Genomic DNA, 26,116 nt, shown 5'->3' with positions numbered 1-26,116 from the left:
CAGGTGGGCTGAGGGATCACATGTAGCCATACCTCCAGGTAGGAGGTGGGGTGATGTGGATTGATCGTTCCAACGAGGAGGGGCAATATCCTTGAGGTACCCAACGTCTTGGATGAGACCTTGCTACGGGAGCCCTAATGTGGAGTAGCAGGAATTGAATGATTGGGTAGAGACAGATGTAGATGGAGCGGCAGAGAGAGCGACAGTGTAGGGAATCCCAGGACAGCGCATAGCTAGCAGGCTGCAGCAATGCGATAGGCACAAGTGTTTTGCATAGTGCTAGGTGGCACAGAGAAGTGTGCAATGGTGCGAGATGCATGGATATGTTGCAGTAGCGTAGATGTCAGAGAGGGAGCACTTGTCAGCAGCAGGTATAGCTTCAGCATCAGAGTATGTTCCTAGCCCAACAGAGTGGTCAGTTGGGAGTGTTTTTGTTCCAAGTGTTGTTGGAGCAAGTGGACTAGGCAAATGTGTTGCATGCAGAACATTCTAGAGTTGCAGGATAGGGGTTGCATATAATCCATATCTTGTTGAGAGGGAGTGTTGAAAATGCAACAAGATGATGGAGCTTAGTGGAAAGGAGTTGCCTTCACTAAGTGGGCCCGTAGGCTATTTTTGGCGCAAAGTCTATTTTTAGACTATGTCTATTTTTAGACATATGGATCATGGTCTATGAGTTGCAGGATGCTATTTGTGGATGATTGGTCATGTTGATAAAAATAGATGGACTTCTATTTTTAGACATATGGGTGGATTCTATTTTTAGACTGCCAGGCTAAAAATAGAACAGTCGAATATTATTAGCTCATAATAATATTTGGACTATAAACATTATCTTATCCTCTTGGAGCACCTCAGTTTGAGCTACAGATGTGGCACATGTAGCTGTCAAAAGGAAATACGCTTTTCTTGTGGGTCAGTTGAGCTATTGCATGCAGGACTTCAGTTAGAAATCATGTGGGTGTGTTTGGTGGAGTTGATTGTGGAGTTGATGGAGTTGTGTTCAGTTTGACTTGGTTAAACTAGTTGTATTTAGTCTAACTGTAGAATACACTAGTGATGAGTGATGTGAATTAATTATTAATTGATTCACTAATTATTAACTCATAAATCAACTAAAGAATACATTAGTTAACTCAGTGCATGGATAGTTCATTGGAGACAGGTGTTAGAGGTTGAGATTGCTATCAGTTGTGACTATAGTTGCGCATGAGATCTTGCACAATCAATGGGATTGAGTAATGCCAATGAGGATTGCGTGGTTCAACCAAGGAAATACAAGTTTGGTTCAACCATTCATTATTATTCTCATGCAGGATTGCGCAGTGGAGGCAGGAAAGCAGCGGAGGAGACTTGAACCTGTGATTGATTCAGATCTGAGCTAGTTTGTGTGTAACAGGTGGAAATAGTACTGAGTACTTGCAAGGAGTATTGTACTATGTATTGTTACATGTTCTTAATCATTATAATATATAGATAGTGTGGGGTTTTCATCTGTATGCTTTCCGTGGGTTACATACTATGTTAATGTGCGCATGCGATTGATGTATCATTATTTTTAATTCCGCAAAATTGATGATCAACGTAGAGGAGGTTATGTATTATGCATGTATTCCACAATAGTGTATAATCGGGATAATCCATGTGAATAAGTGTCATATTATTCAAAATTTCTACACACAAGACCCTCCTACACGACCTTTAGGAACAGTACATAGTTCTTGCACTAAATATGCGTAGACCGGCTTTGAATTAAGGAGCTTGACCTGCTAGCGTCGAAAGCTCAGACCCATCTAATTTGAAGGTGGCTCAGATGGAGGAGAAGACTATCAGTTTTAATTAGATATTTTACTAACATTACAAACAACCAACTACTTAGTGAATCTTAGGAAGTGGAGATAGGAACTTTTACCATTGGATTCCTTTTATAAGCCAACCTTACTTTATTCATTTTTGTGTAACCTAACATGGCATGGCTATTGTCCTATTGAAGAACTACTGCAAGAAGACTCCAGAGATTGATTGATTGTACAAGTGAGCTTGGATTGGGTGGGAACTCTTTATTCTCCCTCTCAACAGCCAACTGTTATCATAAGAGTGGTTATATGAGATTTCTGTAAAGGGAAGAGGCATTTCAAGATTAGCATCAAGGAAAGCTATCCTTGTTAAAGTTCAACCTATGAGAAGTAAACCCTGGTTCTTTTCTTATACCAACCTCGGGTTCAACCAACTACGGCTGATGGGCCGTAGATGGAGGAGAAGACTGTCAGTTTCAACTCATGATCGACCGGTCTTGTTGCTTTGTCTTGGTTCACTCTATAGTTTTCTGAAGAAGCATATCTATGTACCCATCTATAGGGTGTTTCTCGCATATGTCTGTTTGAAAGGTATGGGTTAGGAAGGGAACCTATTAGGGTATTTGCCTTTCACCCACTAGCTTGACCCCACAACGTGAAAAAAATATCTAGGGTTCCTCATTTAGAGAGAGAAAGCGCATCGTTCGTCTGTCTACCTAAATTCTTGGTCAATGGGATAAAATTCTGACTAGATCATTGGTTGGTAAGGCTAGTGGAAATGGATCTACTACTCAATAAATTAATTTTTTAGCAGTAGTGTTGCTGGCTATGGCTCTGGATCTATTGGTTTTTTAACTCCAGAGATATCTCCATACTTCACGAAATATACCTTCACTAAAGATACCTTAACGAAAGAAAGAAAATCCCCACCCCTGAAGGAGGAGGCTAGCTAGTGACCTGCCCAAGAAACAGAAAACCTTATGGTTTGGTTCCTGCATATGAGCAACTTACCATCTCTCCAAGAATGGTTGGTTTGTTCATTGTGTCAAAATTCAACCACGATCAAGGTCTTGCCACTTCTCATAAAATTGAAATGTGTCTTTGGTAGCGAGGTTGGTGGGGTGTTTTCATGCAGACAAGTATATTTGGTAGCCAACCTCAGGTGTTTTCATGTAATGCAGACACATATTCACTAGTCTATCGAATATTTTGAAGATATTTCCATATGATCTCTTAAGAAAACTAACTTTAGATACTATAGTAGGAAGGAAATCATATGATCTCTTAAGAAAACTAACTTTAGATACTATAGTAGGAAGGAAATCAATATTATGCTCTCGTTAAACATAACTAGACATAATTAACATTAAAATAAACATAACAACTACTACTTTATCTATCTCCCTATTTGTTTTATTATTCATTCATTTATGATATATAGACCGATGGGTTCTGGATTTCTTTCACTCTCTAAAAGACTTAACATTAAAATGAACATAGCAATTACTACTTTATCTATCTCCCTATTTGTTGTATTATTTCTTCCACTCTCTGAAAAACTTAACATTAAAATAAACATAGCAACTACTACTTTATCTATCTCCCTATTTGTTTTATTATTGATTCATTTATGATATATAGACCGCTGGGTTCTGGATTTCTTCCACCAACCCTCCTTGTTCAATTAAGTTGCCCACTTAAATAGCCCACTTCAGGTGGGGACTTGCTGCCCTGCAGCCCTCCTTGTTTCTTCATTTATCCCTTAAATTGTGCATATAAAAATGATGTCAATAGTCCATTGAATTGTACATTTCAAAGACTATAATGTAAAAGCGTAGTGGCAAGCCTTGACAAAATTTAATTTTTATTGTATGCTTCAATGACTATAATGGAAAAGCCTAGTGCTCAGCATTGACATCATCACCCTAAATTTAATATTTATTTTTAACTTTATTTGTATAGTACTTTTTTTGGGTTTGTACTTTTAAAGATGGGGCAAAGAGGTAAGGAAATCTCAACTTAAAAACTTAAATTAACGTAAACATATACGAATCGAAGAATTTTTTTAAAAGGTTCAATTACGCTTCTACATGTATTTTAACGGTGATTTCTTCTCCTATTGATGGAGTTTCAAAAATTATGGCTTTAAGTTTACTTGGTAGCTTTGTAGCTAACATTATTGTTGATAGTGGTGACTCTCATATGTTATATAGGAGTTGTCTAACGAGGCGGAGGAATTGCACGGACGATTAAAAATGGCCGGAATCTGGGCAAAAAAATTGATGAGCCCCAGAAATGAGTAATTATATGGGCTCATTTAGCCTCCTAATTCGACTTAATCAACCATTCTCATTAGTTTATTTCATGTTTTTGATTATATTTATGCTAATAGAGTGAATTGGGTTAGTCATTATGCCAACAAGTCTAATGTGTGCTTTATGCAGTCTTTTTGGTCAATTTGGAGACAAAATCAAAGGTTTAAATGAGCACTTGGCAGCCAAATTCGTGGAGAGGATTTGTAGGAAGGTGTCCCCTTCATTTATGAGCCCTTACCTCAAATTCTCCACCAGCAGCTCGGAGTTCAAGGGCCACCACATCGATTATCACAAGGGCAGCCGAGCAAGGGCTAGTAAAGTTGCTGTTAACTGCAAGTTTTGGCAGCCGAGTCCCTAAAGTTTAGGAGGACTGTTGGGGTCCTCAATTTGTATAAATAAGAAGGCTTAGGGCCTCATTTCAGTTAGCTAGTTGGCAGTTCAATTTTAGTCATTTTTTAGTCATTCTTTAGGCAGTAGGTTAGCTCTGCATTTCAACACATTTTCAAGCTTTTTCTTGTGGACAGTTTTTGGGATGTAACTATTATTTCTTGCTCAATAAAGATGAATCCAGCTTTGCACCAGCTCTAATCTCTCTTAGGAGGCTGTAGCTCTTGGGGTTGGGCCCAACCCAAGTGCCCAGTACCTCCTTTGTGTACTTTTATGTGTCTTTGCTGCATTCTTAGAATAAAATCTGTTATTTAGAATAAGATCTTGCTTTGTTACTTAGGTTGCTTTTGATGATTGAAATAGCTTTTCATGTTCAGGTTGATTTGATAAGTTCGTAGCAGAAAAAATCTTCGAAAAAGGTCATCAAGCAACCCTTGATCTCACCTCTCCCTCCTCAGGACCATGAGCTGAGACCAAGGTGCCCTTGCTGCCATAAAAACACTATTCTTGTTTCTTCATGCAATTTCTAGTGTTAGATTCTTAGTTGTAAAAGTTAGTACCAGTTGTGATTACATGCTTAGATCCATTCTTGCTTGGTTTCCATAGTTGGTTTACATGATATGCTACCACTAAACTTCTATTCATCATGCTTATGGTTTCTAGGTCAAATTAGATTAAAGTAGCTAGATCTTTGGTTTTCTTAGTCTTTTTTTGATTAGTTTTGAAAAATAACGTGCAGAGCACCTATGAAACCTCCTATCCTACCCTTACCCCATCAATGCAACCTGCTCTGTCCTCTAACTTAGATTCTTGCCTTTCATCCGCCACATTTTCTCACTTTTCCCTAAGCCCTACAGTTTTGTGCAACATTACTTCTCATATCTTCGAACAAACCCAATTGCCTTAATCACTCCTCAGCCTAATGCACCAGGTCCTAGACCTCTTCACAGCCTCATCCAACCTCCATTTCCACTTTCCCACCGGTTTTTCCTCCATAAACCCTCAAAAATCCTCTCTCGGCTCTTCCTGTAGAAACATCCTCTAGAACCCCTGCAGACTTCCTGTAGAAGCTCACGAAAGCGGTTTCTTGAGATCCGATCACTGTGAAACTCTCTAGAAGGGTGCTAGGGACCCCTTAGGCCCTCTTCTGACATTCCCAACCTCCTGCAAGCATTTCCTTTCGCCAATCCACCTCTGCACAGTCAAAAACAGTTAAGGCACATGCATAATAATTCTGCCAACTTATTCAAAAATACAAAAAGATGTTTCTTTTCAGATTTCAGTTCAGAAGTAGCTTAGACACATGCACTTAACCTTCCAAAGAATCAATGGCATATTTTTTAGTAACTTTCATCCTTTTTCTTGCATCAGTAGGGCTAGTTGGTAAAACTAGGGTTTACTAGGGTTTGCATTTCCATTCAGCTTTTTAGTTTCTTTCTGCAAGTAGATTAGCATCCTTTGAGTTAGCTTTCATCCATCAGTTAAAAGCTTCTTCTAAAAGCTCATAGAAGTTGGCTTAAGCTTCTAGTGGACTTGTGCTAGCTGACTAAGTGACAGCCACAACAAGAGCTAGTACTTGTGCATATAGCACCGTCACTTCCAAGTTTGTTGTGAGCTACCGGGTTGATAAAATTAAAGAAGGGAGTTCTAGGAGTTGCAACATTATTGTTGCAATACTGGGGCCCACCACTCTTTTTGGCGCCATTGCCAGGGAAGCATCAGAGTATTGGTGATTGTTGCTTTTCTTCTATTTTCTACTACAACCTTCTGCTAAATAGTTTATTTCATTTCCATTCTGCAATTTCATTTCTGCAAAATTAGATTAGACATTTCCTGCTTTCATAGATTAGCATTTCAATTCCGCAATTTCAATTCTGCAAGCGTAGCCTAGCATTTCATTCCTTCAATTTCATTTCAGCAAAATAGATTAGTCCTTTCTTGCTTTCATTCCAATTCAGCATTTTCATTTCAGCAAGATAGATTTTAGTTAGTTGCAGTTCAATCTATTTCAGTTTTGCAGGTACAAGTAGAAAAAAAAAAAACAAAAATCAACCAAAAAGATTTCCTTTCCTACCTTGTAGGAGTAGAGATAAGTCAGAAAAATGTTTGCACAACACCCCCCCACTGCTTCACTGTTAGGCCCCTATACTACTAGTGTAACCCCTTACTGTTATTAGTACAACCCACTTATTATATTGATGTACCCATGTAGTGCCCATATTGTTACTATTGTGCCCCATAGAAGCCCACTAATGTTATTATTGTGCCCTTACATTATTATTGTTATGTCAGCTCTGATTATGTTATGACCCCTTAGACTCCTATATATAGAAAGGAGGTCTTTTCATTTGTATCATCCAAGAATTGTTCATTTATGTAATGTAAAGGAGGTTGCCCCCTTGAAGACACTGAATTCTAAGGCGTTGATCTCTCTTTTCTATCTTTTTGTGAGCTGGTTTCATAACATTTGGTATCAGAGCTTTGGATTCTAGGGTTTCGCTGCTCCAAACAGGTCATCGTGGCATTTTTGCTATAACTTTTTTTCTGTGATGTTTCAGAAGCTAAAGAAAATCCCATTTGAGAAAACATCACGCTAAACCTTGGGTCCAAATTTCAAATCTTTTCGCGCTATATTTGCGAAGATATGATCTGAGGAAGTTGGTCTTTTTGCAGAATCCTGAATTACATTCCAAACAGGTGACCTGGGGAAAATCGTCATAACTTTCTCTCTGAGCATCGAATTGAAATTTTGTAAGAAGTTATAGAAAAAGGATGGACTGTAGTTTCTTGTCGATATTTTTCAAAGCCAAAGGTTGAAACAGTGACACGTGGTATTTCATACAAGTTCGCTCTTCGGGAAAGGTCTATAATCAGGTCATCTTGGGAGATTGTGCATAACTCTTTCTTGGAGAATCCAATTTGGATCAGACTGGTGGCATTGGAAAGAGGACACATAGGGCTACCACAGGTCACAATTTCAGAACTTAAAGATCCGAAAGTACAGAGTTACAGTCGTTTCAAGATCAAGCTCCTAAAATCAAGAAAAAGCAAGATGAGGAAGTTTGATGGCAAGGATCCGGTAAATTGGATACTTCAGATGGAGAAATATTTTGATCTACACGGTGTAACACTGTTACAAAAGGTATGTATTGCATCTTCATATTTAGAACCAGATCAATTTTTATGGTATGAAGGGCTTTGTTCTCATAAACAACTTGTTACATGGTCAATTTTCACGGAGGAAACGATAGCACATTATAAGGATACAAAGAGCAACACCTTCTTTAGAGCAACACCACAACAATTGGAAAGAGTAAAAGGGCTTTGTGACATAATGGAAAGAAAAATTATGGAAACGAAGAAGCATACCCCTCACAACTATAAATATGGAAGTGTTGTTTCTCCTAGCCTTCCACAACCTACAAGGGTTACACCACAACAATTGGAAGAAAAAAGAGAAAAAGGGATTTGTTACAATTGTGATAGCAAATGCACTAAAGGTCATAAGTCTGCTGAGAAGAAATTATTTTACATAGAATATGAAGAGAAGGAACAAAAGGCTCAAGAAACATCAAAAGTAGAAGATATACGCCAGGACCCCACCCCAGAGAAAGAAGAAATGAATCAGACCATATCTTGTAAAGCATTGGCACGAATTACCACTCCTCAAACTCTCAAGATAGAAGGACATATCAAGAATAAAAATGTGCAAGAAGTGAAAGATCACATCGAGAAAGAAGAAATGAATCCAACCATATCTTGTAATTCATTGGTCGAAATTACAACTCCTCAAACTATCAAGATAGAAGGACATATCAAGAAGAAAAATGTTCAAGAAGTGAAAGATCACATTGAGCATCAAGAAATGAATCCAACCATATCTTGTAAAGGATTGGAAGAAATTACCACTCCTCAAACTCTAGAGATAGAAGGACATATCAAGAAGAAAAAGGTTCAAGCAGTGAAAGATCACATCGAGCATCAACAACAAGTTCTCCAAATTTTAAAGGATAACGCCACTTCGGTGCAAAATCAAACGAAACAACATGTAGATCAACATCGTAGTGAAAAATGTTTTTATGTAGGTGATTGGGTATTTTTACTGCTACATATCAAGAAAGCTATTTATGAGAAGGAAATGTTGGTAATACTACATGCACTTAAAAAATGGTGACCTTACCGAATGAGAAGACTCTTCAAGGATGAGGATGTGGAAGCATTGTTTTGTGCTATTTCTATTATCCAACCAGATTGGATAAACGAAGCAAGGGATGAATGGAAGAAGGACGAAGAAGTATGGCCAATTATTCAAAATTTGCAAAAGATCCCAATTCAAACAATATTTCCAGACATTGAAGAGGAAAGAAAAATCATATTGGAACCTGGAGCAGTCACAAAAACAAGAACCCGACAGCTACGAAATTGATCAATTTCAGAGTATCTCATCAAGTGGAAGAACTTACCCACTGAAGATTCCACATGGGAGGACAAGAATTTTATACAGAAGCATCAAGAACTACTCAAGCGTTGAGGACAATGCTTTTTGAAGGAGAGGGGCATGTTAGGCCCCTATATTACTAGTGTAACCCCTTATTGTTATTAGTACAACCCACTTATTATATTGATGTACCCATGTAGTGCCCATATTGTTACTATTGTGCCCCATAGAAGCCCACTAATGTTATTATTGTGCCCTTACATTATTATTGTTATGTCGACTTTGATTATGTTATGACCCCTTAGACTCCTATATATAGAAAGGAGGTCTTTTCATCTGTATCATCCAAGAATTGTTCATTTATGTAATGTAAAGGAGGTTTCCCCCTCAAAGAGGCTAAATTATAAGGCGTTGATCTATCTTTTCTATCTTTTCTTGAGCTAGTTTCATAAAATTCACACAGCCAACCTTCTCCCTTCTTCGATGGCTGTGAGTAAGAACAACCCCTAGGTGGACATCAAGACATATTTGAAGAACCTCTAGGGGAGAAGAAGAAGGAAACATTCCTCTGGAGCAAATGGCTACAAGCAGAAATGTTGGGAGCAGTACCTTATCCAAAAATGAATTTGCAAATCAGATGGAAGATTTCAAGAGCGATATGAGGCAGTTTCTTGCCATGCAACTGGATACCTTGCAGATCCAAAGGAAGCAAGAGGAAGCCAAGAGGGCTTTGGCCATCTTTTGTCCCAAGTGCACTAGAAAGCATCCTAGGAACGAATGTCCATTGCACTCCATAGAAGTGTGTTTTGTCTATGAAAGAGACCATCCTACGAATCAGTTCCCTTCCTTGCTAGGAATTAAAACTACATATTAAAGGGCCAAAGGAGTCACTGAACCACTCTATTATATGAACCAAAGGAGGCCACATGGACCCATACCTTACCAGCAGGGAATGCAAGGGACATCCCAGACCTATTATAACCCCTATCAAGCCACGTCCATGCCTTCCTGGGGTCCCCCTGCTCATCCTTCATGGTCTACACCCCCTCCTTGGTCATATCCTCCTCAATATTATGCTCAACCAGCTGCTCATTCATTTCACCCCTATGCTCAGCCATAGCCTCAGTGGAATGCAGTTCATCAGGGGTGGAGGCCCCAATACAACTCTCCTCCCGCTCCTTTGCCTCCACCACCTGCCGAACCACAACCCCATCCACATCCATCTCAAATATACACCCCCACTCAACTACCCGTACCACCATTTCCAAACCTGCACATTGGAATAGCTCAACCCAATTGCAAAGCTGAGGCCCAACATGTCCAAACGACTCCTCTTGAGCTTAATGATATTCACCGTAGCTCAGGAAGAGTATTGCAAAAAAGAGACTATATTGAAAGCATTGAAGGACCACATCCTGCAAAAGAAGATTCAAAAGAAAAGATCAAAGAACCATGGGCTGCACTTGATGAAGAGAAGGCATCAAAGTCAGAGATCGAGAGAGTTCCCTCATGGTTACCATCAAATCTTCCATGTATTCAAAAGAAAAATCAACAAAAAGAGGAAGATGAGAAGGTCATGGTAGAAGGTGACATGAATAATGATCCAGATCAGCAAAAGAACCAAGGATATCAGAGCTATATTGAGATATGGTTCCAGACGGTCACTAAGTTGCAACAGTACTCTCTTCCTCAGCTATGTTTGATCCCTTCAAAGTCAAATCATTTGGTCTCTGAAATCTGGATAGCTGTCAAAGCATGCATTTCAAGCCTCCACATCATTTTGTCTCTAATCTCGATGTGCACATGGCTCCATTGGAAGTATTCTTATACTTGAAAATGATTTTATTTTTCAAGTAGGGTAGGGTAAAAAAAAAAAAAAAAAAATTGAAAATAAGAGGAAAATAAAAATCTAAGGTGAAAACCTCCTTGGAGGCGCCTTAGATTGGCTCATTGATTGAAAACCTCCATGAGGTGGTCAATGGGTTGGAAAGAAGAGAAAATAAAAAGAGAATAAGATCCCTGGGTGAAAACCTCCCTTGGAGGCGCCCAGGGCAAGCAATTAGGGTGAAAACCTCCATGAGGCGCCCTAGTTGTTTTCAAAAAAAAAGAAAAAGAAAAAGAAAAATAAACCTAATTTCCATTGAATAATTGCAGGTTGCAGCAAGGACATTGCAGGTTAGGAGGATCGCTCAAAACAAAGACAAAGGAAGTTCTGTGTCTTCTACAGGAAGTTCTGTGTCTTCTACAGGAAGCCTACAAACAGGCCAAAATTGATCTCTGAAGAGGACCCGAAGGCTGGGAATATGTCCGTGAGGCCTTCACACATCCATATTTCCATCCCTCACCCTTCTCCATTATTTTTTTCCATCTCATTGTGCTTCTTTATAGGAAGTTCCTGTAGAAATTACAGGAAGCTAGACATGGATTTCAAAAAGGGATTTTGGCGAGCATGATAGCTTCCTAAAGGGTTCATAAGTCCTCCTACAATCCTCAAACCTCTCCTCCATCATTTCCATGCCTGCATCACAACCCAAGCTCATTTTTTATTACCATGCAAAAAACTGCAGAATGCTTGGAAGCAAAAATGCATAGTGCTGAAATTTGTTTTTCCCTAACTTGAACCCGTGCATCCATTTACAAAACTGTTACAGGGGGAGTTGTATGGGGACGATGGCAACATGCTCGAGAAATTTCAGCCAATTCTAGTGCACGGTTTCCAAGAAATCCGCCTCCACCACCGTCAACCATTTTTGCATTTTCTCCATATCAGTGCATCCATTTCAAAACCTGTTTCATGGGGAGACGCATATAGGTGATAGTAACCTGCCCAAGCAGTTTCAACCGATTCCGATGCACGGTTTCCAAGAAATTGAACCCTGTAATCTTTAGCCATTTTCAGTTTTTCTCGAAATCTATGCATCCATTGACCATAATTTTGCTATGGGAGGTGCATAACGATGATAGAAGCATGCTCAAAATTTTTCAGCTCAATCTGATCTATTGTTCAGGAGCAATGGAGAAAACCAGTTGCTATCCTACAAAAATCCAGCATCAGCAGCATGAAGGTGCAAATCTGAAGGATGAAACTGACTTCTGCAGCTTAGATCCAGCCAGAGGATACCTGCACAAGAAAAATAACCACACATCAAACAACAAAAAGCTTATAGCATAAAGGATCCAGGCATGCAGCAATGGAATATGAGCATGCAGCAGCAAAAAGGACCCAACAGCACGTCGACTTACAGGTATGTGTCTAAACCAGTTCCTCTATTTGCATCAATATGATTCGAAAGTGCATAAACGAATGAAATGGTGGGATTAAGCCAGGAAGCTAGCAAAGTTAACCCGACAGTGCCTTGTCCAGTTCTCTAGCGCTCAGCCAGAAATCATGCAGCATACGTGTATAGTCAACTCACGTGAAATTTAAAAAACAGGTAGTGTTGGCTGTTTGAACTCCAGTGCAACTGGCCACCTCATCTTCTCACACGAATCACGCTGCAGTTAAACGATGCTCGGCTGAAACTCTCACCACTCTTTGTTCAACTGCGTCTTCACGACATTCACAACTGAAGCACGTGTCCACCACTTCCAGATCAGCTAACCAATGGTCCTATCCAAGATTCCTCCCTGATTTTTCAAGATTTCTGCCGTTTTTTTTTTTAATCTACCGCCTATCGGGCTCTATAGGAAGTGCAGTTTCATTCTATAGGAAAGGCAGAAACAGCCGTGCAGAAAGAAAATCCGGGATTTTGCTTCGTCGAATTTGGAGTTCCAAGAGAGGTAGGCTCGAAACACTCTTCCATGCATGGTATGTTTCGAAAAGGTGGTGAATTGAACTGTCTTAATTGGGGAATCAGAGAAAAATCAGCCTGTGAGTTGGAAATAGCAGTTTGCTTGTGTATTGCACGAAATTTCTCAGTTGTTTCTGCGTCAAAATTCTCCTCCACGTTTCCTATTTTAAAAAATTCTCCTGTAGGGAAGATACACAACTGTGAGAGCTAGCCTGTGTATGAAGAATTTGAATTTACATGGTTGTATGTATGCTGGGGATAAAACTTGAGCTCTGCACTCTGTCTGTAGAAACCCAATTTTTCCTTTCATAAACGGACAGTCGAGTTTTGGGCAGCAATAGCCTTAAAACTAGGGAATTGGTGCTAATTAAAATTTGAACACCCGAGAGATCCCTTCTTGAAGTTCAGGAGAGAAAACCAGTGATGAAGGAACACGGGACAGTCAAGCACAAAAAGAACAGAAAGAAAAAGGGAGAAAGGGCCAGATTGCTGAGCCTAAAACAACAGGAGGAACAACGGCACAAACACCTAGGGAAAAATGATTGCAGAGTAGAGCAGAGAGGACTGAAAAAGTCCAAATAAAGGAGGGCACAGCCAAGGCAACCACCCATAAACTAAAAGGAAAGACACATCCAGCCAAGCAGACCGAAACAGTTGACACAGGACTTTCTACAGGAAGCATGAAAACAGAACAGCAAGAGGAGGAATCACCTGAGATTTTGGCCAGGGAGGCAGCAGCCGTGCTTGCCACCTTAAGCACACCTCCAAAACCAAAAAGGAAGGGAAAGAGGCAAACCTCCATGTACTTTAAAGCAAGGAGGAGCACACAGATCAAAGTAGGCAGACCCCAGCCACAGTCAAAGGAGCCAATTATCATTGAGGACACCACAGCACAACAAAAGGAGGAGTCTCCTTCAAAGATAACCATCACCTATGAACAAGGAAGCCAAAAACCTTCACTTGGAGAGAGAGAATTCAGATGATGGACTCAAGGACAACTCTACAGGAAGCTGAGACAGTTCTACAGGAAACTCTGGCTAAGTTAAAAGAGACCGAGAAATTGGAGGAAAAGGCAGCCAAACCATCACAGGAAGAATAAAAGGTTGAGGAAATATTGGAACCCAGCCCTCAGCCTAGCTTGGGCTCATACTACAACCTGTTAAGAAGCTGGGAAGATAATTCCTCAGAAATTTGCAGTACCACTCTTCTTTGCACTAGAACAAGAAAGGGTGAGGGCTCACACTTGGATGAGGATTGCCAAGTCCAAGGGTGTGGTAGACATAGGTCACCTAGAAGAACAACTCAAGGAATCAAGAAAGGAATTGACCATGGTAAGGCATGTGGAAAGTAGTCAAAGGACCAAACTACAGGAGGAGAATGAGTTGCTGAAACAGCAGTTACAGCTACAGGGAAGTCATAATGAAGATAGGCCCTCCATTTTGGCAGAACAGTAGCAGCAAGAAGGGCCTCCAGCAGACAAGGAAACATTTGATGAATAGCAGAGAGAGGACAAGCTGCAGGTTGAGGTTGAGGCACTAACAAAATAGCTACAGAAGAAGAGGAGCACAAGCAGTGGAAGGACATGGAAAAGAAGGAAAAATTTTATGGCACACATGAGTGGACCACATTAGAAGCTTGGGATGATAGGGAGGCCACCAGGGCCATCCAAGATGAGGAGATGGATTAGTTGCTCAGAGGATGAGCAACACTTTCAGTAGGGGGGTGATGATGAGCCCCAGAAAGGAGTAATTATATGGGCTCATTCAGCCTCCTAATTCGACTTAATCCACCATTCTCATTAGTTTATTGCATGTTTTTTATTATATGTATGATAATAGAGTGAATTGGGTTAGTCATGATGCCAACAAGTCTAATGTGTGCTTTATGCAGTCTTTTTGGTCAATTTGGAGACAAAATCAAAGGTTTAAATGAGCACTTGGAAGCCAAATTCGTGGAGAGGATTTGTAGGAAGGTGCCCCCTTCATTTATGAGCCCTTACCTCGAATTCTCCACCAGCAAATTGGAGTTCAAGGGCCACCACATCGATTATCACAAGGGAAGCCGAGCAAGGGCTAGTAAAGTTGCTGTTAACTGCAAGTTTTGGTAGCCGAGTCCCTAAAGTTTAGGAGGACTGTTGGGTTCCTCAATTTGTATAAATAAGAAGGCTTAGGGCCTCATTTCAGTTAGCTAGTTGGCAGTTCGATTTAGTCATTTTTTAGTCATTCTTTAGGCAGTAGGTTAGCTCTGCATTTCAGCGCATTTTCAAGCTTTTTCTTGTGGATAGTTTTTGGGATGTAACTATTATTTCTTGCTCAATAAAGATGAATCTAGCTTTGCACCAACTATAATCTCTCTTAGGAGGCTGTAGCTCTTGGGGTTGGGCCCAACCCAAGTGCCCAGTACCTCCTTTGTGTACTTTTATGTGTCTTTGCTGCATTCTTAGAATAAAATATGTTATATAGAATAAGTTCTTGCTTTGTTACTTAGGTTGGTTTTGATGATTGAAATAGATTTTCATGTTCAGGTTGATTTGATAGGTTGGTAGCAGAAAAGATCTTCGAAAAAGGCCATCAAGCAACCCTTGATCTCACCTCTCCCTCCTCGGGACCATGAGCTGAGACCAAGGTGCCCTTACTGCCATAAAAATACTGTTCTTGCTTCTTCATGCAATTTCTAGTGTTAGATTCTTAGTTGCAAAAGTTAGTACCAGTTGTGATTACATGCTTAGATCCATTCTTGCTTGGTTTCCATAGTTGGTTTACATGATCTGCTGCCACTAAACTTCTGTTCATCATGCTTATGGTTTCTAGGTCAAATTAGGTTAAAGTAGCTAGATCTTTGGTTTTCTTAGTCTTTGTTTGATTAGTTTTGAAAAATAACGTGCAGAGCACCTGTGAAACCTCCTCTCCTACCCTTACCCCATCAATGCAACCTGCTCTGTCCTCTAACTCAGATTCTTGCCTTTCATCCGCCACATTTTCTCACTTTGCCCTAAGCCCTACAGTCTTGTGCAACATTACTTCTCCTATCTTCGAACAAACCCAATCGCCTTAATCACTCCTCAGCCTCATGCACCAGGTCCTAGACCTCTTCACAGCCTCATCCAACCTCCATTTCCACTTTCCCACCGGTTTTTCCTCCATAAACCCTCAAAAATCCTCTCTCAGCTCTTCCTATAGAAACATCTTGTAGAAGCTACAGTACATCTTGTAGAACCCCTGCAGACTTCCTGTAGAAGCTCACGAAAGTGGTTTCTTGAGATCCAATCACTGTAAGACTCTCTGGAAGGGTGATAGGGACCCCTTAGGTCCTCTTCTGACCTTCCCAACCTCCTGCAAGCATTTCCTTTCGCCAATCCAGCTCTGCATAGTAAAAAACAATTAAAGCACATGCATAATAATTCTGCCAACTTACTCAAAAATACAAAAAGATGTTTCTTTTCAGATTTCACTTCAGAAGTAGCTTATACACATGCACTTAACCTTCCAAAGAATCAATGGCATCTTTTTCAGTAGCTTTCATCCTTTTTCTTGCGTCAGTAGGGCTAGTTGGTAAAACTAGGGTTTACTAGGGTTTGCATTTCCATTCAGCTTTTTAGTTTCTTTCTGCAAGTAGATTAGCCTCCTTTGAGTTAGCTTTCATCCCTCAGTTAAAAGCTTCTTCTAAGAGCTCATAGAAGTTGGCTTAAGCTCCCAGCGGACTTGTGCCAACTGATCAAGTGACAGCCGCGGCAAGGGTTAGTACTTGTGCATATAGCACTGTCACTTCCAAGTTTGTTACGAACTACTGGGTTGATAAAATTAAAGAAGGGAGTTCCAGGAGTTGCAACATTATTGCTGCAATACTGAGGCCCAGCAAAAATTTCAAAAAATCTTGTAGAGGCAGCGTTTGAATCATGTTTTTAATGGTGGAAATGGATTCAGCACCATCAAAAATGTCTAGGAAACCTAAAATTTTGAAGTTTAACAACTATAACTTAGATTTACAAAAATCCTTACCAGATTTTCTATAAATATGATCGGAATTTCCGTAACTTTTCGGGCAACTCCTCCGCCTCGTTAGACTACACCTGTTATATAGGGTTAACAGTCATAAATCCTTGGGTTGAGTAATAGATGGAAATGCAATGCCCCTCAATTAGCTATTCATAATTTATTTATGAATATTTTAGTGACTAAATCAAAGTGATTATAAATTTTTTTACACGTCAATTGGATTACTTAAAATGCATTTTTTTTTTAAAGGAAGAGAAACAGGCAACTCCTCCGCCTCGTTAGACTACACGTATTATATAGGGTTAAAAATCATAAATCCTTGGATTGAATAATAGATGGAAATGCAATGCCCCTCAATTAGCTATTCATAATTTATTTATGAATATTTCAGTGACTAAATCAAAGTGATTATAAAATTTTTTACACGTCAATTGGATTACTTAAAATGCATTTTTTTTAAAGGGAGAGAAAAACATGCATACACATTTTCTTATTAAATTATAGAGTTAACTATATGATATGTGTTAAACTGAATTAAATTTAAATTTTCAGACATAACTATAAACAAATCATTTTTTATATATATTTTTTTTGAATAACTAGTGTAAATCAAATTAAGGTTTTTTTTTTAATTTTTTTAATATTTTTTAATAAAATTCATTTTTTTTAAATACATTAATTTTTTTAATAATAATATGTTTTGGAAAATTTTAATTTAATTATTAAAATAGAATAATTTTAGTAATAGTTACATATTAAAGGTTAAGATTTATTTCAAAAGTAATTATGTTATTCTTTTCTTTCTAATTATATTGATTAATTAACAAAAAAATATCATATGAATAACTATTATGATTTTTTAGGCACAAGAAATAGTATTAGTGACAAAACCTATTTACAAATTAGGAATTTCCATGATAAAATGGGATGAATCTCCATAGTTAAAAATATTGTTACATATTTTTTTAAATATAATATATATTTAATTCATATATTAATTGTTTTTATCATAATAATGATAATAAAATTATTTTTTTTTTGCTAAAGCAAGCGCTGATCCTTCTATTTCCTTAAATCAAAAGAAAAATTACAGATTTGTACATCAACCCGAAACTTTACAAGAGGAGAAGCTGACAAGGAAGGCTATCAGAGTCCCCGCCCACTAGGGAAAATCCGTACAGATACATTCCCCGAGGCCGACAACTAAACAAAAACAACTCCAAACGCGAGAAACTCACACCCCGCAAAAGAGGGAGAGGACGCGCCAAAAAAGCATGACGAATAGCGCCCCTCGGGCCCACAAAACTACGCCATCATTCTCGGTCGTTGATCCTGGCTGCTGGATCCAACGACCAGGGATCATATCGCGCACCCAAACATGTCTGAAAAATAGTGTGTGATTGACGGTGGTATTCAAGTCCATCCCTTGTCCACGTGTAGCCATCTCAATGGGATCGCTGCCAAAACTCGAAAACCACATACCGCTCATGGGACTAGCGATCACCAGAGAGCTGACCCGAGCATGGTTTTCGGAATTGAAAGTGGGAAGAGGGAGAATATCCGTAGCCGGCAAACTGTTTCCCATTTTCAGTCTGTTCTTTCCATTGTGCCTGTCCCTGATACTAAGCTCGTTTGAGAAGTGACCCCTTAAAATGTCCTCTGAGCACCAGAGGCTTCCCTTCACCTGATTCTGGTAGGGCCTGAGACAAATCCTTGCTTGTCTTTCTATCAATTGCATTCCAAAAGGTTGAGAAACATCTTGCCGGATAAATTAATTTATGCTTGCTATCCGGGTCCGATAATGAAACATTTCCTTGTCTTCTGTAGCTTGTTCCTCGCAGAGAGCCTTTAAACGGTTTTGAGGAATCTCCCACCACTTGTACGCTATCCCACAATCTGCATTGTTCACCCCTTGGTTGGCCAGAAGGTCCGCTAGTTTATTGGCCGAACGTCGAACATGGTTGAAACTCACTGTTTGCAGCTCTTGGAGGTGAACCTGGATTCTTTGGTAAACCAGGAGTAGTTTCCAGTGATTAGAAACTTTCTCCAGCAGAGTACCACAATTAATTCTTTTCACAGAGTTAATAGTAATCTCCGAGTCCGCTTCAACAATGACGTTTGGGCAATGATGCTGGATCAGAAACTCTAGACATTGTTCCAGAGCCATTAATTCTACCAAATTATTAGTGGCTCTGCCAAGATGATAATGGAAGATAAATATAATTTTGCCCTCTTCATCTCTTAAAACTCCTCCAAAACCAGTTGTTCCTAGGTTGCCTTTTGAAGCCCCATCAATGTTGTATTTCAGATAACCTTTCGGTGGAGGTTGCCAGAACTCCTTCCCTATATCCATTGTTGTGTCCTTTCTGATTAGACCTTGAGGAATAATCCCTTTCATTCCCAATTGTCTGAGAATTTTCAGCTCAGACACAGAGGGGGGATTTATGGGGAGATTTCGAACCGTGGTACTAACAGTCTCCCGAAGCTGTTTCAGGATAAGATCAAAAAGACCTTGTGGGGTGGACTTTTCACTTTTGAAAATCCTTTTATTCCTTTCTTTCCAAATATTCCAGATAATGAAGCTTGGCGTGAAGGCCCAGGCCTGATTAATGAACTCATTCTCTGAAAAGTTAACTCTCCAATTGTTTAGGGTATTAGTGATACTACTTCTATCCCTATCTGACTGCTGGAAAATGGAAGAGAAGGAATCCCATAACCAGGTAGTATAAGAGCAGTTGTTAAGAATGTGCTCCATATTTTCCTCCTTCTCTTCACAAAGCTGGCATCTGGAGGGCCCCATGACACCCCTTTTCCGTATGTTGTCCCAAGTTAAAATTTTCTTATGATGAACCAACCACATGAAAATCTTGATTTTCATCCAACCTTGGTGCTTCCAGAGGAGCTGCCATGTCTTGTCTGGAACCCTGTAATCAAGCCCAAGAAGAATACTTTTGGCTTCCTTAAGATTAAAGTTACCTTTATTGTTATTGCCCCATCTCAATTGATCCTGCCCCTCTGTAGCTAAAATCATCCTTTGTTTAAGCAAGCTCCCAAGAGCCTCTGCCTTAATTTTCATGGGGTTATCATCTCCGTAGTCAAGTTTACTCTAGCTTCTCCATTTTCCTGAGGTCTGAGCCAGATCCCAGAAATCCTTGACTTTATTTAACCCTTGATGGTCTGTTTCCTGCTTGAGACTCACAAAGTCCTCTGTTAACAGTATTGGTTCTTTCTACCACTTGTCTTCCCAAAAGAGTGCAAGATCTCTGGCTCTGATTTCCCAAAAGTTGTTATTTTGAACAAGGCTTCTGTTATCCCAGGCTCTATTCCAGATGTGAGACCCTTTCACATTGCCAGACATTCTTATTAGATCCTTAGTGTGCCAAGAGCTGGCATATTTTTCTTTCCAGATTCTTGCCCACTGTGCTTTTGGCTCTTGAACCCAGTGCCACCAAAGCTTGGCTCCTAGAGCTTTATTGAGAATCTCCTGATCATCCAAGCCTAGTCCCCCCTGTTTCTTGGGTTTACAGATTTTGTCCCAAGAGACCAGGGCCCATTTCTTCTTAGTTTCTTCTTTACCCTAGAGGAAATCTCTTTGAATGTTTCTGATTTTTTCTAAAACACCTTTGGGAGCTGGGAGGGCAGATAACATGAAAATCGGGATCGATTGTAGGACCGCCTTTGTTAAAACCAACCTGCCTGCCAGGTTCAAGACCCAGAAAGTCCAATTTTTGACTTTGTCTTGCAATTTATTAAGCATCGGTTCCCAGATAATTTTGTGCATTGGTCTGTCTGTGAGAGGAATTCCCAAATACTTTGTGGGGAGGGAATCCCTTTGGAAGCCCAAAATTCTTGAAATGTTTCTCTGAATAGCAATGTTAGTATTTAAGAAGAAAATTTTTGACTTGGAAAGATTGACTTCCATACCTGTAGCCAAAGAAAATTCCTTCAGGATTTGATTATAGGCTAAAGCTTCTTTGACTGTGGGGAGCCCTTGCAGCATGGTATCATCTACAAATTGTTGGTGAGTCAGAGCTTGACCATTTTCAGATAATTGAAGACCTTTGATTTTGCCCATTTCCTTGGCATGCTTAATAGATCTGCCCAGTCCCTCCATCATGAGAATGAAAAGGAAGGGAGAGAGTGGGTCTCCTTGCCTGAGGCCTCTAGAAGGAACAAAGATCTCTGAGGGGGAGCCATTCACCAAAATTGAAAAACTGGAAGAGGTCACCAGAGCCATGACCCATCGGATCCAGTTGTGGTCGAACCCAAAAGCAGTGAGAACCTTTTTGATGTAGCTCCAATTGACCTTGTCATAGGCTTTTGCTATATCTAATTGCATGATCATCCCCGCCTGTTTTTTACTGGTAAGTGTGTGGACCACCTCATGGGCTTGAATGATGTTATTTAAGATTTGTCTGCCCTCCACATAACCTGATTGTTCCTCTGAAACTAAAGAAGGAAGGAGAGGTTTAAGTCTATTTGCCACTACCTTAGAGATTATCTTGTAAACCACATTGCATAAAGCTATGGGTCTGTATTTGTCTGTAGTTTGGGCCGAATCCTGTTTGGGGATCAGGGAGATGAAGGAAGTGTTGAGGGCTTTCAGGATCGTTTTGTTGGATCTGGAATCCTCCACCACATCCAGAATGTCCTATTTAACAATGTGCCAACAAGCTTTAAAGAAGTCCACATTGAAACCATCTGGACCTGGTGCTTTGTAGTTCTTCATGTCTTTGAGAACCTCACTGACTTCTTCTTCAGTAACAGGTCTGTTGAGATTAAAATTATCCTCTCTAGACACTAACTTAGGGATATGCCTTGTAATTTCCTTGATGGAATGTTCTCTATCTGGATTGTTTTCTCGGGTGATATTTCGGAAATACTGAACAAGCACGGCTTCAATACTCTTATGGGTGTTCTGGAGCTGTCCATTCTCATCCTTTATCGTTGAGATTCTATTGTGTGCTCTGTTAGCCATAGTGGATCTGTGGAAGAATCTTGTATTCCACTCTCCTTCCTTGAGCCATTGCACTCTAGACTTCTGCCTCCAGAATGTTTCCTCTTGTTTGCATAAATTATCCCATTCTTGGTGATGCTTATCAGCCTAATCACTTTTGACTTTGTCAAAGCCGTCTTTGATCAGAGCCTGGTTGAGTTCCTGTAATTTGATTTCCAATGATCTTTTGTTCACAAAAATGTTACCAAAATCCTTTTTATTCCACTCTTTTAGCCTGAACTTGACATGCTTAAGTCTTTTGTGAAGGAGGTACATTTTTGAGCCCTGGAATTGCAAGTCCTCCGACCACCATTTTTCAATGTTGCTGATGAAATCCGGGTGGGAGAGCCAAATATTCTCGAATCTGAAGGGCCTGTTCCTGGGAGATATCAAACCCTTGATTTCCAGTTGAATCGGCCAGTGGTCAGAACCTCCAAAGGGAAGGACAGTTGTTGTTATTTCTTTATCTATAAGCAATAGCTCCTCTGAAATCATGAACCTGTCCAATTTAGAGGCTACCTGTGCCTTACCTCCTCTTTTGTTGTTCCAAGTAAAAAAGCCATTGTTTAGGTCTGAATCAACCAATTTCATCTCATCTGTGAAAGTTTGAAATGCTAAGGAGTCTTTGTTGAACGCTCTAGTGCCTCCTTTTTTTTCCGAAAGCGATTTGATCATATTAAAGTCCCCTCCCATGATCCAAGGAATCCCAGCCTGTCTGTGCCTGAGATCAATTAGGGAGTCTAACAATTTGAGTTTGTCATCTATTCTTTGAGGACCATAAACATTTGTGACCAGGAAGGTTTTTGGATCCCCCATTGGTTGAATGACCATTGATAAGTAATTTCTAGATGCTTCTGCATCTGTTATATTGATTTTCTTTGGATTCCACAGAGTTAGAATGCCCCTAGTTGTGTTTTCAGCTTTAACCTCTAGGAAATCAAATCTATTGAGCCATTTGCTGTGGATTTGTTTGATTTTCTGGATGGAACATTTCGTTTCCTGGATGAAGATAACATCTGGCATTTCTAGTTTCATTCTATGACTAAGCATTCTTTGTTTTCTTTGACTACCTAGATCTCTGATATTCCATGATGTGAGCTTCATATTTAAAGATTTGTAATTGAGTAACTAGTTAGGTCTTTCATCTTACCTGAGTCTATTATTAACATTCCACACTCCATCAAGAGTACCTTCTGCTTTTTCCTACCTCTCTTTTTTCCTGCATTTTTGGTTGCTAATCCTGGAGTAGTTTTCATTACTTTAACTCCTCTGTGTTCCTGTTTTTCAATGGTTTTTTCGTTAACTAATTCTCTTTCCTGAGTTTTCCATAAGAATAGTTGCTGAATTTTGTTGCAGTCTTCTTGGGGTAGTGAGTCTATCCCTCCCGTGGATCCCTGCCTCAAGAACCCTTCCAGATCTAGATGTTCCTTATCTAGAATTTCCTGAAGCTCATGATCTTCCAGATCTGTTTCACTTTGGGTCATTTCCTGATCCATCTCTAGTTCTGTTTCACTCAGTATAGTATCTTTCTTATTATCCATCTCTTGTGTTGGGTTGCAGTCTTCTTTCGTTTCCATTTCCATTCCATTAGGGCCATCCTCCATAGATTGGTCTTCAGTTGCTATTTCTACATTTTCTTCCAGTACTTGATACCTATTTTCACTAACTTTTTGCCCCTCATTACGAAGTTGCCTTGGTCCTTTTTTGCCGCCTTTTCCTCTACTTATAACTTTCTGGAAGCTATCTGTATCCTTCATTTCCTTAGGTTTGCCTTTGTTTTCTGCTTGACTAAGAGGGCAATCTCTAAACAGGTGTCCATGTTCATGGCATTTACGACATCTGAACGGGATATGCTCGTAGTCTACTGTTTGAACCCATTCCTCATCAAAAACTTCTAGTATGACTTCATCCAGAAGAGCTCCTGATAGATCCATTTCTACACAGATCCTTGCATAGGAAGTGTATTTGCCTCTTCTTGTGGCTTCCGAAGCCTTGAAAAAACGTCCTAGTTTGTTACCTATGGCAGCAAGTGATTCAGTTTGCCAATAATCAAGAGGAAGAGAATAGAGTCTTACCCAGACCAGTACCGAAGTGAAAGTCTCCCGCTCTGGCACAAAGTTCATCTTCCAAGGCCACATATAGAGGCCAGTTGCTGCATAAAAGTAGGGTCCTCCTTCGAATATTCTGTCTTTGTCTTCGATGTTTGTGAACACCACAGTGAAAAATCCCTTGGACCCTAGATGCAAGTCTATACTTCCTTTGGGTTTCCAGTGATACTTGATCCATAACTGCAAAGCCTTTTTTGTGGGCCATAATCCCATAAACTTGCAGATTATAGCGTAGTTCCCCATATGTTCTCTGTGTGCCTGAAGTGCAGGATCGTTTAACACCACTCTAGGAGTGACCTCCATTTTGGGTCTGCACGGTCCCTTTTGTTTATTGTTCCTTGTGCCCTGGCTTTTGTCTTCTTCTTCTTTGTCTTTAGTGCTGACATTTTCCTTGGGTCTGCCCCCCTCTGTTTCTTTTTCATTATTACTCTGTTCCTCTTCCTCTGAATCTTTGACTTTGCCTAGAGGGGACTTGCCTCTACTAGAAACAGCGGTTTTGTAGGAGGGAGGGGAGCTCCCTCCCCTGCGTTTCTCCATTCGTAGCAGGGGCTGAACCACTTCGAACCTTGGCTGCGCATTTTTCTCCGCTATGCGTTTTTCAGGGGATGAAGATAAGATCTTCGGACCAAGTCAAGACCCCCTAATTGACTTTTCTTCCATTAGAGTGCAAATTAGATCACAATAAAACTATAATTTACATTAATAAATATATTTATTTTGAAATAAAATTTCCAAAATTTTAATTTAATTATCAATAATTATTAAATAAATTATATCTTCCACAAAATATTTTAAAATATTCTTATAATAATTAAGAACACTTTTTTTTAAAATGCTCTTTACTCGGCTAGGGTTTGACCCTATCCAGCCACCCTTCCTCTCAGAGCTTGATTTTTTCAGATGACCTGCAATGTATCGAATCCCTCCCCTTGCCTACTTGGTTGAAGCTCCATTCTCCGCATTTTTTGTTGCGATAAAATCGTCTGGCTTCGCTCTGCTCTCTGCGGTTGTCACTTGTTAACATGGCTTTAGCAATGTCTAGTTTCAAATGCGAGTCTTCGGTTGATGGTGGGCTTGTATCTCTCGGATCCCTCACCTCCAAGGGTGCAACTTCCACTCACATTTTTCCCTCAACATCCGCAGTGGCCATTTCAAAAATTGTAATTGGTCCTCGTATCGCTTCTGTTGGAGTTAACAAATTTGAGGCCCCTGCTTCCTTCAGTGATATTGTGAAATCTGTGTCTAGTCCCTCTTTCTACGGGTTGGATGTTCATGAAGCCCCCTATATTGAGGTCCAATGCCCTAAATGGAGCGATTTGTTTTTCAGAATTTGGCTTAATTTTTAGGTTCAATGGTCTGTGGTCGACGCTGGTCGATCTCCATTTTTGGATTTTTAAGAATGGGATGTCGTTAATCTCTGATGATGTGAACATTTACCCTCTAGGGAAAGGATTTTTTTTGTTGTAGTTTTTGATAACTTTGAAAACAAATTGTTGATTTCTGAATCTGGTCTGTGGTTCTAGAATCATGCAGAGCTTTCTTTGCAACCCTGGTTCCCCTCTTTTGACTCTCTGATTGCTTTAATCTCTACAATTTCAATTTAGATAACGCTCCTAAATCTCCCATTGCATTTGTGGAATTTTTTTTCTTTCAATTGGTAATGTATAACTTAGATTTATTGTCTATGTAATGATGCTAAATTCTACTTAAACCCTACATATGCCAGCATTTGTGTAGAAATGGATTTTAGCAAAAGAAATTATGGTTGAAGTCTAACAGCCCCGACTATTTATAAGTGTAAAAAACTAAACTAGGAAAACATTTCTTTTCCATATAAAACTTGTTATGAAACCAAACACTCTCTTAAAAACTATCCCCAAATTGGATTAAACAAAGCAAAGAAAATAACCAAAAGCCAAGAGGGTGGGATGGCGCCAAATCGAAGCATTATACCATTTATAAGGAATTTGTTTCCCAATTCCTCATAACAATGCCAATTTGCAAAAGGAACAAAAAAACCCTCTAGAGATCAAGATGGATTCTTCCAAAGCAAAGGAACTTTCAGATCAAGTGAAGACGGGTAGCCGAGTTAAGGCTTCTGACAACTTAGTGAATGCTAGTTCCCCATGTGTCTCTCCGAAGAACTCTGTTGGTAAAAAAGACTTATGAAGTTGAGCATCCAATTTCAGACAAGGGCAAAGCTTCTAAGCCCATTTTCTTTGAGGGCGACCCTTAAAAAAAAATGTTTAAAAAAACTCTTTTGTAGGCGAATAAGTGAGATGTGGATGGG

This window comes from Pinus tabuliformis, chromosome 6 (genome assembly GCF_031772625.1).
Source record: "Pinus tabuliformis cultivar Carrire ecotype Pingquan chromosome 6, CPIR1, whole genome shotgun sequence".
NCBI classification, from domain to species: domain Eukaryota; kingdom Viridiplantae; phylum Streptophyta; class Pinopsida; order Pinales; family Pinaceae; genus Pinus; species Pinus tabuliformis.
Note: the sequence above shows the minus strand (reverse complement) of the source record.